Below are 17,377 nucleotides of genomic sequence, written 5' to 3'. Positions count from 1 at the left end.
TAAGGGTTATTGAGTATTTCACATTTGCGAAGCATGATTAGAGATATTTAGAATAGTCAGAATGTTGCTGTCAAGAATCTGCCAAGCCGCTACTAACATTTGTTTGTATTTTAAATGCTTCGCAACTCTGAACAGGTTGCCGTACGTGTCTCAGCCATTAGTTGTTGGGTAAATTTTTCTGGACCTCCACAAACTGTGCCACAGTCTGGTAGCAAGACCACTGGGTGGATAACAAACACCTTTCTCGAAAGCTTGACGACAAATGGCAAAATAAAGAGTAAGTCACAAAAAACCTCTGATAATTTAGTTTTGCCTGTTTGACTTGAAAAAGGCTAACGCGCTTGCGGCTGCTATTCCAGTCACACGTTCCTTAGGATGTGGCATGCAAATTAACGTACAGATAAGTGTGAAAAGACCGATAAAAATTATCATGTCAAAATGTTTATTCGTGGTATTGTAATGCGTTCGGGGGAAATACAGGTCAAGAAGGGGAAGACGGCAGTAAAAGAGGTCAACGCACGCAGGTTGGGGTGATGTCCCAGGGTTCACATAATGCGCGCGTTTACAGGTCCTCTACGGTCGCCTTGCTGTTGACCTTAATTGCCACAGGATGTTTTACTCAAAAGAACTTGTGAAGGCAGGTGTTCTGCGCGTTTTTTATTTGTGCAGAGTTTTTTTATGAAAATATGTCAAATCAGGTACAGATATATAAGGCACTCGAAAATACGTGCATGGTATGTGTCTCACTTTTTTGAAACTATGAAGACTGTAAGTCTATTTCTGGCTTTTATCTTCATTACGGCTCCGCTGTAAGTACGTTTTTGTTGAGTACAAACTTTGTTCGAGGTGCCTCAAACGCCTTTCTGAGCCAGAAAGCTGTTCAAAAGGGTTGACAAGCAATTAAAGGGCTGATGTTGTGCGTCCACTGTATGCCAGTGTACTGAGCTTCGACCGCTGCGTAGACGTTTTCTTACTTCAGCTAACTTTTCCTTATTCAAGAACCTAACCTAAAGTTTACTGTTTACTTGTTTCCACTAGATGCTGAATTACAGGCAAAGGCTTCTTGAAGGCTTGCAGAAAGTGGCAGCAAAGTATTGGTGAAGAGACAGGAAGTGAGAATGGAGCAATAAATGTTGGTGGTGTCCCAAATTTGACGCCCCCTATTTGAAGACGATAGTTGTTCTTGGGCTGCCTAAACCCACAAATTTTGGCCTGCCTGTATGTCTTTTACAAATTAGTCCATCAATATTATGGGACAATTCAACGGCTACGTTCAAGTGTCGGTGCCGTAATGTCATCATAAACATAAACATTTTTCGCTTTCCCACAAGAAATACAGGTCGCGCAGCCTTTGTTTAGGTATATTCGCTTCAATATAAATATTTAGGATGCGTATATGCACGACTTGAGAGCCCTAAATTGTTGTTTTGCCTGACTAATTTTGGCGCTTAAACTGCAGTATTAAATGCCTAAAAATCCGGCCACTACTCATCAGCAAGCCGCGCGACATACACGCAATGATCCGATGCAGCTTGCTGGTTTCGACATTGCGGCCGCACAGGCAACACCGTCACAGATGGACGCAATAAGGCGCACTTCTGGGGAAGTTGGTATTGTATGCTAGATAAGTAAAGCGCACAAATAAGACAAACTACAATGGAGGACAACCCGGACAAGCTCTAGTCTCGGTTGTCTTCCTTCATCCTTCGTTTTTTTTTTGCCGTTGACTCAACTAGAGGTGATTCAGCGTTCTCACTTCCTGCTTCCACCACACAACGGCTGAACTGAAACACTGGCCCGGCTATTGCAAGAAACTCTCACGCGCTATGGAGAGCAGTGTCGTCTCTCCTCCAAACGATCCGTTAGTCACATTGTTATTCTCGTGGGAACAGGTTGGAGGTGGCAGTCTGTGCATCGGCGCCAGTTACGGCGCTTGGCTGCACTCACCTTCACACCGGCTGCGGCATCTCACGTGGTTTCACTTCAAAGTTGAACTGCCATGGATGCCAAGTTTCTATAAACTAGGTCAGTAAGGATTTTAATTAAACATAATGCCGTTATGAACAAGTGGTATTTCACGCCAGGGGCCACTCATCTTACATCGGAAAAAAAGATTTTGAAGACTTCCTTACAGTAAAATATGCTTACATATCGTTAGGTGGCCTCAGACTGAATGTGACAGGAGCGATGAAAGGCGATATTCCACTGTCTTACAAAAAAGTACGTTGCCCAGACTTCAAGGTGCCTGGACGTCACACTACGTGAACACCTTAGAAACGTACGACGTGCGCACACAGGACATTTGAGTGCTTAGTGCAAGGGTTGGGCCCTTCGTAAGGATTGTGGCCATGTTTACGATGAGTGTGAGGTCATTTTAAGGAACAACATCAGGTTACAGGGCAGATGGTAGAAGAAGCCAAAATGACACGTCTTGGTGACGCATAGGTCCCTATACCGTCCCTAAGCCTTTCAGAAAAAGAACTGGGTTATCTGTTCCCCGCGGCGGGGCCACCACGCGTTACATGGCGCCCCCATTTTTGTGTTGCTGTATGTGTAATATATACTGTGGTTTTCTTCATTATGTGCCGTGTCTGCTAGTTTACAGGCTTGTTCACGCAGCTCGGCTGTTTTGTGAATACTTAATTAGGTGTTTTTCGAAAGAATTCTTAGTTAGAAGTCAACGCTTGTCCGTGTCTCCACTCATCGTCTTTTGTCCTGTTGCTCGCTGTGTAAACAGTTCAATGAAGAACCACATCGAAAAACTCTCACGTTTGTCCAATAAATGGCAGAGGTATTTACAAGGCAATACGAACTATGTATAAGCGGCCATTGTAGTTACAGCGAGGCTGCGCGTCAAATATCATTGTCTTTGCCGGAAAAAGAGGCCAAGCGCTGTGAGCCAGTGTCCGCAACGCCGTTATCTGGAATGGCGCGAATATGTTGAAAAATCAGCGTTTTGTCAAAATACCTATATGTGTGGTACGCATGAAGGATGCGCAGTTCGTAAAATGCTTGTTTATAACGAAGCTTTTGTGCTTTCAGCTTTATCCTGCCTCGCGCGGAGAGATTAGAAAAAAAAATGCTGCAGTGTAGTGAAGTTTAGGCACACAACGCATGTCTCCATCATGTTTGTCAATCAGTATGTTTCGGCAGTTTTCATATGCAACTAGTTCACTAGTTGAGTTTGAAATCGCTGTTTAGGACAAGTGTTTTACCGACTGTACTCTCCTGCTCCGGTATTTCTAAGAACATGTACGCTTTAGCTGTAGCTTTGTAGATTTTTAGCTTTAGTTTTTAGAGTGTTTGGACATCATTTCGGGCATCGGTAGAGGCTTCCTTTCATTTCCTCTCTAACTAATCTAAATGTGGTACTGGTACCACCCTCCGTTTATTCCTACATGTGGACGGCTGCTTGGTTCGTCACGGTATTACAGCATGCATACCAGAGAGGCGGCACTGAATGTGTGCCGCCAAAGTGGCAGGACTCCTAAGGATACGAACAGCTTTCTGTGCCATAAGAAACCCGCACAAGCTGGCTCTTGCGGTCGAGTACCGTGCTCAAATATCACATCACAGAGGCTATAGACCCTACAGTTTGTCTAAATACGCTGCCAAATGCACATATAATGCCTTGGGTTGTTTCTTACCACAGGTTTTGAATATTTGCACCCCTTTTAAAATTTATTCAGGCATGAATACGTTCCAAGTTTTTTCCAACCTTAAGCTAACTGCTGGAAAATAACTATGCCTTTGCTTTCCGCAGCTATTACTGGAGAGGCTGCATTACGAGCAGCGTTACCTATGAGTCATACATTTCTTATGTCAAAATTTAAGACAGGGGCCGCACTTTCTAGTTGTTTCTTTAATTTGGTTTCTGCAAAAAAATGCTGGTCCAAGTGCTGTTCACTTCGGTGTAATTCTAAACACAAGATGCGAAAAACAAACTGGTGAAGATTTCGCTTCCCTACTGATGCTGCACGGGAAGTTGCATTCGCTATTGTTACACATTTTGTCTTTTTTTCGAAAAGCTGTGCCAAACGAGAAAACGTCCGCGTGATATGCCGTGTTATTGAATACTGAGTAGCCAAAGCAGGACTAACAAAAGGGTGTGGGATTCAGTAGGATGTATTTGTAGGTACGTTGGATCGGCACAATTACGTTTGCAAAGCCTTTTTAAAGAAAGCGATGGCGTCATAATGCTTGCGATTGTTTAAAACAATTCCATGGCTATTATGTTAATATATGGCAAGCCTCAGCAGTGTTTGTTACACATAACACTGGACTTCAAAGAGTGTCTTGTGCACCAAACCTTTGTAGTTTGTTCAGCCGAAATATTGTGGGGAGAAACACGCTTGCCTCACGTAATGCGCAGTGACAGCGCCCGTATAAAATGCGTTAAGATTCTGGCTTCTGTCCACTGTGTGTCTCAGCATAAAAAAGCAACAAATATTTGTAATTCGTCGTTTACAGATTTGAAACCCGTCTTTTTGTGTTGTCAGGTCCCTAGGCAACGTTATGGTGACTGGTTACTCTTTTGATTCGAAGTGCGGCGGCAATTGGATTGTAAGTATTGCGTTTTGAATATTTTATAAAGAATTCTTAGTACAACTATTCTTTTTCTATGAGGTTGCATTGGTACTATATGTTGTTGAAACTTGGAAGATACAATGTCGCAAGCATTACCTATTCAGACAAGATCAGGGCTCATGCAGAGCTGTATCTGATGCATTACAAGTGAAAGACAAATAGTTACGGAAAACAATTCAGTATGTCTTGAGCTTCGACACAAAAAGAAGAATATAAGCAAAATGTAAGACGCGGATTCGGTCAGGGAATAAACACGTGCTAAAGACATATTAGTAGAATTTAAGAACTGATGGGTATGTGCACGCAATGTAATCCAAAGTAATGCTTATTAGGAGTAACATAATGTAATGTAATGCTCATTAAGATGTAATGTAATGCTCATTAAGAGTAACAGCGTGGATCCCTAGCGAAAGCAAGCATGGCAGGGGCGGAAGACAGCTAGATGGGCAGATGGGATCAAAAAGGTTGCGGGGATAAATTGGTCATACCTAGCACAGGATCGGAATAATTGGATACCTATGGGAGAGGACTTTGCCTTGCAGTGGACGTAGATAGGCTGATGATGAGGACATATACGCGGTATCTTATCGTGGCTTAGGAGCAAGGACAGTGGTAGTTATCCAGCACAATAAGCAGCTCACCAGCATAGCCTTACCGGGTAGAACATTCTGCAAGCTGAAGTAGCGCCCAGGGCTATTGCCATAACGCAAACGTTTACCAAAGTCGTAAATAAAAATTCGCTGCAAGCGCGCTGTAGCTTCTCCTGTGGGCACATTCACCGGCCAGCACCCCAAGTAATTGGCCAATATGCCGCAGACAAATACAGTGTTATACGCATTAACCCACCCACTGTTCCGTCCGGAGCAAAACGAAATCGCCCAATTTTGGCCTGAGAGTTATTCCGCCAGACCCCTGGAAGCGAGCATTAGAGGAAGATCCCTTTGATCATATATCACGAGAGAACAAAGCACTTAAGGATAGTACGCATCCCCTACCCTATACAGCATAAACACCTAACGAACTGTAGGAACGTCAGCCCTGTACACTGCGCACTAACACATTTGGCCCACCCACTAAGTGCCCTATATTGCACACCATCGTATATGTCGATGTACACCGCTGCTGTGCAGCACCTAGAACGTGTTTAATAGGGCAAGGTCTGTGCGCAAGTCCTACTACATTCGCTAAATACCTCCGTTTCTTCTTACGACCTTTGGGAGAGACGTCTGAACAGCTGCGAATTCAGTGATACTTGAATAAGGCTTGCGTTCGGGCTTGTTCGTATTGTATATCGTTCATCTTAAGCGCTGAAAAAAAAACAGGGACCCAGAAGACAAGGACAAGCGCTACTTCCAACTGAATTTTATTGAATCAGGGTGAAATATATTGCAGGAAAAAATACAAGAGATAGAGAAATGGTCACGATTATACACAGAATAAAATAACGGAATCGCTTGCCGCTGTCCGACACGTGTCAGTCATTACCACGACCAGTTCTTTCTCAAGAACGCTGCCTTCTTATCGGACAAGGCTACTGATGCCGTGCTGACACACTCAAAATCGACTAGTTGCATTTCAGCTGCCTGTACTATCTCGTGCGTGCGCTGATCAGAGTCGTGAAACAATATCGCTGAGTTTTAAGGGAGTATAAGGCTAAAAAACCTCAAGGAGTCATTGACTGATGACTCTTCCCCATTGAATCTTGTAATAAATATGTTAACTCTCTCTTATTTACTCCCCTCCCCACACAAAAGAAAATGCTTAGAACCTGTGCACGTATCAGGACGAGTAATCGCCCTCCTCTGACGGGTCGTGGTTGCACAAATTTCGCTCGTAAAAGCATCGTCGGCTGGTGCGAGTATAAACACACGCATTGAAACTTTTGTCCTTGTGGGTACTGAATAAAAGCACACACGCCCAGACAGTAGGCGGATACTACCACGAAAAAAAGTAAACGTTGAGGCCTGCGAAGAGCAAAGGAACACGAAGAACGTGCCGGATCATTTGCGTAGAGTGAACTGAAGTTTTTGATTTTCCTGGTGCCAGTTGCTGCGGTGCTCTACACGCACAGCTGAACACAAACCATCAACTCCACTTGGGACTCTGTACGTTACCTTTAACATTGTAACAGGGATTTTTCTAGGTCTTAGATGTGTCTGAGCTACAGAGAGCTAGGCAGGTTTTGCCTGGGGTAAACCTAAAAGAATGAATACTTTATACGGTGCGCTCTTTCTCATGTTATTTCCTCCACATTGATTTTAAAGGCAGCAATTGTGTTTGCACTAGTACTAAATGCGTTGCAAGAACAAAACAACCCTACATGCCTTTGTTATATATACCCTGAGTCATTTTATTGTGCATATAGTGAGGGGGTTGTAGAGGAAAAACAGCAAAGTGGTACAGTTGCAATGGTATAATTTGGATTCAAAACATATACATCTTGATACGTCAGGTCAAAATGCAGCCCTGAGATTCTTGTATTGCATCAGTGAAGCTTTGAATATTTATAAAGATGTTCATAGTAGTATGTATATCCTTATGGTTGTGTAAAAGGATTTAGTATCTACCGGTCTTTCGGCGCAATTGGGTTATAACTAGAAGTTGTTTAGTTCTGAGTGGAATGAGCTAAATATTGGTTAACTTAAGTATTGGTTGGAATATTTGTTCTAAGAAAAAACGAAGGGTATGTTGTCATTGATGGAGAACGCTTTAGTTAGGGGCAAACCGGTCTAATGCAAAGAATGCTCAAAAGGTTTTTGTTATTTTTTGTTGATACAACTCCATGCTCTTTTATAGTGCAATTACGATTCAGACTGCGGCCGAAACTGTCGGTGCAAACCTGACCGAGAAGGCGTAACGATTGGATTATGCGTCCCCCGGAAGAAGTGAGCTGGACACTCCCTATTGCCACGTTCTATGAAGAGTTTTAAAAAAGATCCTGCCTACTACTACAATTTTGGGGCAAATATATGGGGAAACTGCTGGTTTAGCTGAAATAAAGTCATTTTTGCGGAAGCATTTGAGACGCTCGTGTTGTGTGAGCTAACTGAACCAGAACACTCCGCGTGTCCGTCTCTCTGTTGGCCAACTCAACTATACGACTAAAAGAAGGGGAAAGAAGGCTTACAAACGCAAATTATTACCCGCGCAGCCAGGAGAACGCGTGGCCTACCACAAACACCCCTCAGAGGAAATAGGTGCCGTAACCTGCGGCCGGCTCTAAAGTAACTTTTTTCTTTCTGAAAAGGACAATATCCAACGTGGCACAGTGAAGGCAGATCACTTTTGTTTAACAGTTTCTTTTCAAAAACCGCAATGCCTGTGTGATTCAGGAATGCGTTCAGAAAGCATTTATTGCATAAACTGTTGCAGACGCTTTGATCGCACTTTTGTTGGGATGTGCCACTGACAAGTTTCTTGCTGCCCTTTCAAATTAGAAACATAAAGCGGTCAATGAATCTTGGCGGACTGCTGAAGGATGAATGCAATCCGAATTTTTAATCGAGCAGAAGCTTTTGGTCCCACATCAGTAAAATATTCCAGAGGTAAAGTTTGATACTGTCCGTAGTGGCTGGGCGCACTTATTGCTTCGTTTTGCTAACACCGTGAAGCGGAGCATGCAATTCAAATTTTTAAAGAAACCTCACATTAGTCTTCCGAGGGCAGAAAAAGCTTAAGGCTGCTATGCAGTCGCCAACGCACGCCGCTGACGACGTAGTTTGAATGCGTTAAAGATATAACGCGCGTCACTAACACTGATATCAGCGTCGCGTCCGTGGCTTGGTGGATTCCGCTTCCGGCCACGAGAGTGAACGGACGCAGGATGGATGCTCCGTCAGGGGCGGCTACAGCGGCCAAGCAAGGCCGCGGAAACCGGACGTTTGGAAATGGAAACGAGGATTATCAAGTTACGCTGCCTACCCTGCCAACAGGTCAGAGTGTTGTCAACACTTTATTTTTACACGGTGATCTCCGGGCTCGCCCATATCGGGTAGAAGATTTTCGCGACGCACTGGCTCGTCTGTCGCTGCTCCCCGAAGTTATCGCTTTGGGGGCGTATCAGATGAGCCATGTGTGGGCCGTGACGTTTAGCAGCGCTGAAGCTGCGAAGAAATTGGCCGCCGAAACGGAATTTAAAGTGAAGGACCGTCGGTGTTTGGTGATTGACCCTATCGACCAGGACGTGCGGATGAAGTTGCACTGGCTACTTCACAATGTACCCGACGAGGATGTGCGGCTGGCGTTCGCTCCGTACGGCAAGGTGACGGAAATAACAAAACAGAGATGGAGGGTGCAAGGCGTTACCGACAAGGGCTCCACAACTCGCGCGGTGTCCCTCAAGCTGAAGGCAGGAGTGAATATCGAAGGTATCCCACATCAGATTCCAGTGGCGGGGGATAACGCCCTTGTGGTGGTTGCGGGCAGGGCACCACTCTGTCTGCGCTGCCACTCAATGGGTCACGTGAGGCGAGAATGCCGTGTACCCAAGTGCACCGTCTGTCACCGGTTCGGACATATTGAGGCGAACTGTGTGCGCATGAACGCTAAAGTTGTAGGACCCACCAGGAACGTCGAGTCGTCTGAGTTCCTTATGGACGAGGACGAAGCGGAAGAATCTGCAATTGGAACTACCGAGAATACCACCAAGCAGGAAACGCCCACCCACACTCGTGTTGAGGAAACGCCCCCAAAGGATGCGCAAGCAACCATGCACCGCCAAGGTGAGCTTCTGCCGACACCTCGGCAGGAATTCGAGGACGCCACATCAACCGCGGGAACCAGTGCTGTTCTCACGGGGACGCCGAGTCAAACTGGGGAAGTGAAAGAAACAGCCGGACCAACGACCGCCAACGTTGTCGCAAAACGTCCCCACGGGGACGTGAGCAACGAGGCTAGACGCTCTGGGGAACGCAACACGGACGAGCCACCACCGAAAGCGACACCGCTGAGACCACCGACGCTTCGACACCCAAGTATGAATGTGCCACCGAGTAGTCCACCGGGCGAGCGGCCAGGGGGGGCACAACCACCGTGACACTCAAGTGCTGCGTGCTTTCGCCGGCTAGGGACCCGCGGACAGACGAGGGACCAGTTCAAGGCTCGAACTGATTGTGAAGTGCTTTTTTTTCATCCTTATTTCTATCGCGTTATCACGGGTGTGTGTGTGTGTGTGTGTGTGTGTGTGTGTGTGCGTGTGTGTGCGCGCGCGCGCGAGTATTTACGTAAGTGCGTGGAATGGACTACGCCTCAACAGCACGAGTCGGGAAGGCCAAGAACTACAGCCCTACATTGTGAGTCACACGCCAATGCATTTGTTTGTACGGGAGAGGTACCGCGCATTTGGTACAACTAACGACCATGAGCGCTAATTTCCAGACAGCACTACGTGTAGCAACGTTAAACGTTAGGGGTCTTGGGTCTAGAAGGCGGCAATGCCAATTAAATCGTCTATTTCAGGACAATGAGCTACACGTGGTTGCTGTACAGGAAACTAAAATAGAGAGCGAAGTGCATACTGATAGCATGGTGTCGTCTTTCCGTGCACATTATAATGTGTGTGTGAGCCACGCCGTGGGTTCCTCCGGTGGTTGCGCCGTTTTTATTCGTAGGGATCTCGGTGTTGTGGAACAGGCAGTTGTGAGCTGTGAATCTGGTCGACTGCTTGTCGTAGACTTCGAGTTGTCTGCTATGTCTTGGCGGCTAATCTGTGTGTACGCCCCAAATAATGAAGCTGAGCGAAAGGTATTTTTTGAGCGCATTGAACAATACTTAAATACGGAAAAAATAATTATTGTCCTCGGTGATTTTAATTGTGTTTGTTCCGCTGTAGACCGCGCTAGAAATCGGCCTGTCAGGGACAAGAGCGCACTTTTTCTAAGTGAATTGGCACATGATTATAACTTAGAAGACATCGGCCAGGTATTGCAATCCGGCGTGCGACCCACTTTCACGCACTTTCAAGGGGAAAGCAATGCACGGCTTGATCGGGCTTATGTATCACTGGAACTGCTGCCAAACTGTAGCAAATATGACGTAAAACCAGTGTCCTTTAGCGACCACAGCTTAGTCATGTTTGAAATCGGAAAAATTGAACGAAAGACGCGGTTCAACTGGGACTTGTGGAAATTCAACGCTCGGCTGCTGAACGATTACCTTTTCGTAAAAGCGGCTATAGAAAAGATGAGCCAGATACTCACGGCTGAAACGACAACCATCGCGGCTGCATGGGAGGTCTTTAAAGGCGAGATAAAGACTTTGGCCATTGAAAGGGGTTGCATCCTTCGACACGAAGAAAAGAAAAAGGAGCGAGAACTGCAACAACAATTGCAGTTCCTTGTAAGCATGGAAGGAATTGAGCCCGGTAAATTTAGTAAGCAGATAAGAGAAGTCAAGAATCATCTTGAGGCATTAGACGTAGTACGGTACAGAGCAGCAGCGATAAGAGCGCGTTCTAACCAACTCTGGATGGGCGAGACGCCCACCAAACGCGCTCTAGCTGATGAAAAGAGGTACGCCAGCAGAAATGAAATAAAGGCAATATTTTTTGAAAACGAAGTACAATGTGAAAATGACAAGATTAAGCAAGCATTTGTATCGCATTACAACAAACTGTTTGGTCAGAAGAATCGCCTAATGGAAGGATTCGAAAAAGAATTTCTACATTTGATGCCAATTCTGAGTAGGGATATTAAAAACCGCCTTGAAGAACCCATATGTCTCAAAGAAGTAGAGAATGCAATAGACGAGCTGTCACCAGGAAAGTCGCCTGGGCCAGATGGGCTCGGGGCGTCATTTTATAAAACGTTTAAATGTCAGCTAGCCATTATTCTAAATCGATTGTTTGTTGAAGCTTACGAGTTAAAACAAGTACCCCCTTCTTTTCGGGCTGCGCATATGGTGCTAATCCCAAAGACAGATGATCTGGAGAAGCTGCAGTCCGTTGAGGCATATAGACCCATTAGCCTTACCAACGTAGACTACAAAATTTTTATGAAGATTTTAGCAAAACGGATGCAAAGTGTGATTAAGGAATTGGTAGGGCCTCATCAAACCTGTGGTATACAAAATCGTTCCATAAGCACCAACATTCATGTCGCACGAAGCGTTTTGGAATGTGTTGATGCATTCGCGGGTCGAGTAGCGATGCTACAGCTGGACCTGGCGAAGGCGTTCGACCGAGTGACACATGACATATTGTTGCGTATATTGGAGTATGTCAACGTTGGCGACGTGATCCTGCAAGGGGTCAAAATGGTGTACACAGATTGCAGCACACGAATCATTGTTAACAAGTCCCTCACAGAACCCATCCAAGTCAGATCGTCTGTGAAGCAAGGTTGCCCCCTTGCCCCGCTGCTTTTCGCTTTATATCTCGAGCCGTTTTGCGTGCGAGTAATCAGGAACGAAAATGTACGAGGCTTTAAACTACTGGCGGCTGAAGTGAAATTGCTTGCGTACGCGGACGACGTGGCTGTGTTTTGTGATGACAGGGCAAGTCTGTTGGAAGTCGTAAGGGTAGCGACCGCATACTGTGACCAAACAGGGTCTGAAATCAACTGGCGCAAATGTCAGGGCTTCTGGCATGGCGCTTGGGACTGTACGCCCGAAAGATTTGCGAACATCGAGTGGTCTGTGGTGCCGGGGAAATACCTGGGAGTCCCGCTGAACCATTATCGTGAGAGCAAGCAATACTGGCTCGATGAAACTGAAAAGATAAAAGAAAAGGCCGCAGCTTGGCAGGGGCGAGATCTTTCGATGTTCGCAAGGGCCGCCGTATGTAATGTGTTTCTCATTGCCAAAGTCTGGTATGTGTTAACCTTTTTGTGTATGCCCAGAATGTGCCTACAAAAGGTGAACCGTGTGTTTGCCGTATTTATTTGGAACTCGAGTTGGGAGAGAGTTAGCCGTACTAACTTGTTTCGCCGTGTAAAAGACGGAGGGCTCGGTCTCTCCCATTTGTTTCTACGGCAATTAGTGTCTCGTTTTTGTTTTGTCAGAGACCAAAGTAACGACTTTCTGAAAACCGTCATACAAGTGAGATTAATGAATTTCATTCCGAATTTTATAGTGTCTTCTGTTGGCGGCCCCCGACAAGGGCTTAATGGATACCTCAAGGAAGTGACAATGGCATTCCAAATGCTACAAAGCCGATTTTCGTTTGAATATTTTCCGCAATTACAAAGAAAAAATTGTACAGAGACTTAGTCGACACAATGCTACCGGTACCCCTTTACAGAACCGTGTATTCCCAAGCACCAGGGCAGGACGTTCTTAAGCGTGTTAAGAGAATGCCAGTAAGATCAACGGTTAAGACCTTCTTCTTTAAACTCCACACTAATACATTACCGGTAAATGCATGGTTGCAAGAAAAAGGCTTTTTCGTTCCTTGGACAATTAACTGTTCTGTTTGTAAAAAACCAGAAACCATTGAACACGTTTTTTTGGATTGTTTGGACCCAATATTCTTTTGGGACGTGTTACAAAGAACACTCAAAAAAGAACTACCGTTAACGCCACACGGAATAAGGTATTTGCCCGTCGTAAACGACGGAGGAATTCCTTTTGACATGTTCATGCTGTTAGGCCTTCACAGCCTATGGAAGACTAGGATGGGTGTACGCCATGCTGATCTAAATGCCCGGCCGGTACGCGAGAACTTCATTGAAAGTATGGTGCAAATGCGAGAGCTATATAGTGTACAGAGCCATCCGCCTGACTGGGTGGCGTTGTTGAATGACCTTGCTTCATTGAAAAGATTTTAGTGTGACAATCGTCAGCCGGGTTTCAGCTGGCGACTTTTAACCAGTGTATGTGCCTTTTGTTTGTGTATGTCTAAACAGGCATTTAATAAAAAAAAAAAAATTCGTGGCTCGGTCGGTTGTGCGCCGGGCACCTTGCGTTCCGCCCGCGGCGTCATGGGTTCGAAACCGGGCGCCGGAAACTGTTATTTCTTCCTGGCTGCGGACGCGGACTACGACAAGGCACGCATGCGGACTACGACAGCGCACGCCAACGCCGCGTGACATTGTGAGTTACTAAAATGCTATGCATTTAAAAAATTAAGAGACAAATGTGGCCGTGTAGTGCAGTTGCACAGCGTTTTTTGCGTTCAATAGATAAGAAACGGGCTATAAGGACAAGAAGTGTGCTGTTTCCCTTCTGCCGAAACATTATGTATTGTCCTACAAGGCACAGCACAGTATTTGCGATGACAATATTGACTGCGCTGGCAGAAAAAGCGCTGCTAATGTCAAATACAGATACGCTGAGCTTTTTTGCACTACCATTTTCTGAACGTCCCTGCTACCAGTCAAAACATATAGCCATATCGAACGATTCATTGAAGGAGCCTCGTCCCAAAATTTGCTCTTCTACTGTTGTGGCTGACCCAGCCCCGCCAGAAACTGCGCTAGGAGAAATAACTTCTCAATCGTTCCGCATCTAGTTATTTTGAATTGACGCGAGATCTCGGCGGTCTTTTTGCTAACGCACGCACAACACAGAGTGGCGTAGCCCCGAAACTTGTGTATAGTTCGCCTTCGAGGTAACTCTCTGCTGAGGAATTCAGAAAGCCTTCAGCAAAAGTTAGGTATGCAGCCTCATTGCACACATTAAGGCCAAGGGCAAAGCTTACTTAAACACAATAATTATTGAACACTTAACACGAGGTAACTGCTTTTCCTTTAGCAGATATGTTGAAGCAGCACCACAGTATCACCACAAGCAGTGTTGAGTGCCCTTTGCTACGAATGAGCATGCACTGTGTACTGCAGGACCCCAATAACACAGCTCCTGAAACAATCGTCCCTGACGAGAACAAGCGGTTTTGATTCTACCTTAAACGCACATGAACTTCCCGGCCAGGGCTATGCGGCTTCGCTCACCAACACGACCAAAAAGTACGTGGTTGTGAGGACACACATAAGACACGGTTTAACGGGGGTGACCACGACAAGGATGTTTTTGATATCTCAGGGTCCGCAGCCCTTCTGCCATTCATGTCTGGGTGTTGAGATAAACGCTTCTGGCATGGTGCGCAATCATGACGTCAAACAGAGTGGTAGATAGAAAACTTGTGATTTACGAAAAATTCTGATGTAAGATCACGCAACATGACTTGCTCTAATTCTGCCTATTGCCAAGCACAATGTGTGTCTGTGCATTTATTCTTACCAACCAGCGTGACGCTCCTAGGCGCCAATTACGGATCGGTAGCGGGAACCGGATGATAATAAAAATCCGAATAAATTGTACCGAAACTCCCGTTGCGGTATACGCCGTCGACACATCCTCACTCTTTCCGGGGAGTCATGTGGCTAGGAAAGCCGGTATGCATTCATACGCTGGTATGTGGCCGTACGACGCTGCCCTTTGCTGTGAATACGGGTATCCAGCGGACTTATGTTCGTAATCGCTGTGAACGGCATCATCCAGTGGCTTAAAGTTAGCCCTGCGATGGCACGCGGTATTCATCCCTTTCTGAAAGATTAACGTAGAATACGTTTGAGTGCTTAGCACAATAATACGCAAAACCTTCACGTCATGTTGCTTGAAAGTGAATTTGGGCCAAACAATGTACCCACTGCTATTATATCACCTTTGCCCACCTCAGGTACAGTGAGACGCTAACGTGTTTCTTCTACTTCCCATTTCGTTTCGATGTCGACAAACCCACCACATGTCTCGCAATCTAACGCTAGGGAATTGGTCAAGTATGTTGACAACTCCGACAGCGGCCAATCAATGATCCCCCAAGACCCATTTATTCGTGATGCCATTACACCCACACACTATTCTCGCACGTCCACTGGGTCGTACTCTTCAGGGGTCAGTACCCCTCCCGTTAAAAATTGAAGACCAATCATGAATTCACATAACGTGCGGCTGCAACCGGCTACCCACACTTATGCTTTCGCATATGTAACGATGTTTCTAGGTTTCTCTTGGATTTTCTCAACCCTACATGTTATTGATTGAGCACTGAATGATTCCCCAGAGGCAATGCCAGAAAAGTATCTTGTTGTCTTTCAATATGGTCTGGCTTCATGCATTGCGGCTTCGTAATATCTTTTGAGAGTAGCTCGCCAGTAGAAATGCTGAACCCACATTAAAATGTATCGGGGGTGCAGGCTTGACCACAGTACTTGGCTAAACGACGTCTAGCAGCCAAAAAGCTGTATCCGTGCCCAAACTGGGTTTGAAGGCGAATTCTCCTGCTCTCCCTATTCGAAAATATTTTCAACTTCCTAAATACTCCTGATTCTGAACGATGCGGTCACGTGTTCTCAGGAGAAGATATTGATGTGACTGTGCCTATTGTAATTTCCTTTGCAGATAACACGGTGGAAGTGAAGCGGGTCATGTACAGTGACTACCAGAACTGCGTGATTACAGAAAGCTCCCACTTTATTGAACGTAAGTCTCAAACTCTGGCATTGCTCAAAGTATCACTGGTGAAATCCTTTTTCGGAGTTCTTTTTACCGTATTCGTGAAAAATTCTGAGACCGGCCTAAAATCACCTTCGCCCTCCCTTTGAATGTGTTGATAAAGAGAAAACATCATTTGTGGCTTAATGGACATACCGAAGATAGGCGGGCCAACATAGTGTCCTGGGTCACAATTTACTGCTGCGGCAGATTGTGGAAACGGCCGAACGCAAAAGAAGGCGGGGACCGTGACGCAACCTTGTTGTGGTGGTGGCACCATTAAAGTTGCAATACCCACTCAGGGGAATTGGCCAGACAATAGGCACCATTCCAAAAAAAAGCTGTAGTTTTGGAGGGAAAAGAAAATTATTTAAATATTGGAATGTATTACCAGTTTATGACTAGAGAAATATAGTGAGGGATTATGAACATTAGTAAAAAAGTAAAAACACCATTTCATGAAACTTAGGAAGTAAGAATAACGAAGGGAGAGAGTGGCACAGACGAAGCAGTGGGCAGGGCTCGCATAGGTATGACTGGGGAATCCAGCAAGGCTAACATGGCTAACATGGCAGATGGCCTGAATCTTGAATTATTAAGTGTCACGCCCGGCAAACATCCCAGTGGCAGAATCCCAGTTCTTTCGCCGTGAATGACAAAATCAGTGCAGCAGAGAGTGGGAGGTTTACCCGGTTACATGTGCCTTCCAAGTACCTTCGTCTTATAGACGAGAACCGTTGGCAGAACAAAAAGAAATGGTCGAACGTTTCAGCTTCGTTGCTGAATGCGCGTAGTGGCGACAGGGTCAGACTACAGTGGTACAAGTAGTAATTTAAGTATGGCAATCGACAGTATATCCTAGTGAGAACCACTTCGCAAGCTCGCAACTGGCTTATGCTTTAATTCCTTGAGTACTGAAAGTGCTCGGCCTCCGAGTCATTGCGAATAGAATCAGGCATACGTTGAAGTAGGCACAGCCTACGAAAGCGAGCCGAAGAAATGAGGTTAATGGGCTGCAGGACCTCCGCTACTGAACCACCCAATGCCATTCCCACCAGAGCATCCGGAAATTCATTAGGCCAGATAGCTGCATATCCAGGTATCCAAACCAAACGAAGCTCTCGCAAGGAGGTAGGCGATACAGAAGCAAAATCTCGACGTAGGGAAAGTTTATGTTGAGGAAATAAGTTAACAACACACAGAAAATAAATCGACGAGGATTATTGCCTGTTGTTGAAAAGAGTCAAGCTTTAGAAGGGTAGAGACTATTGCGAAAAATTCTGCGGGGAAAGAATTATTAAAATTACGCAACCGGAGGGAATGTTGCAAGTTTGAAACGTCTGTATATTTTCGCCACTGAAGC

The 17,377-nt window shown here is 45.6% G+C and overlaps 1 long non-coding RNA gene across 1 annotated transcript; it reads left to right on the top strand.

Annotated features, from left to right (window-relative positions):
• Positions 1 to 747: 747 nt before the first annotated feature.
• On the top strand, positions 748 to 7,555 carry LOC144166125 (uncharacterized). Its single transcript, XR_013321588.1, has 3 exons — positions 748 to 809; positions 4,500 to 4,563; positions 7,384 to 7,555. It is a non-coding gene; the product is annotated as an uncharacterized LOC144166125 (long non-coding RNA).
• The last annotated feature ends 9,822 nt before the right edge of the window (positions 7,556 to 17,377 follow it).

Source organism: Haemaphysalis longicornis, unplaced genomic scaffold (assembly GCF_048455015.1).
Source record: "Haemaphysalis longicornis isolate Haplotype H1 unplaced genomic scaffold, Haemaphysalis longicornis Haplotype H1 scaffold_16, whole genome shotgun sequence".
Classification (NCBI taxonomy): Eukaryota; Metazoa; Arthropoda; class Arachnida; order Ixodida; family Ixodidae; genus Haemaphysalis; species Haemaphysalis longicornis.
This window is presented reverse-complemented; position numbering and strand designations above follow the sequence as displayed.